A 309-nucleotide genomic window follows, 5' to 3' on the forward strand; every position below is an offset into this window, starting at 1 on the left:
GCCGGCTCGGCCCGGCCCTGCCTCCGCCCTGCCAGCTCCCACTCCCTCCTTCTGGCCCTTGCTTCTCTCCATTGCCTTCCCGCTTTTTGCATGGGGGTAGCAACTGCTCTTTGTCCCTTTTTTTCCCCTCTTCTCGACACTACGAGCTGTTGTCCCCCACCTCTTTGCCCCCATGGCCATGTGTTTCCCTGTTTGCCCTCCTCAGCTGAAGCCCTACCCTCCAGAGTGTCCTAATCCCAGGTCGAGCTCCCCTTGAAGTGCTCTCCCATCTCCGTTATGTCTGCAGGCTCCAGACCATACTCCACCTAT

Source organism: Athene cunicularia (genome assembly GCF_003259725.1).
Source record: "Athene cunicularia isolate RWA chromosome 2 unlocalized genomic scaffold, athCun1 chr2_part1, whole genome shotgun sequence".
NCBI classification, from domain to species: Eukaryota; Metazoa; Chordata; class Aves; order Strigiformes; family Strigidae; genus Athene; species Athene cunicularia.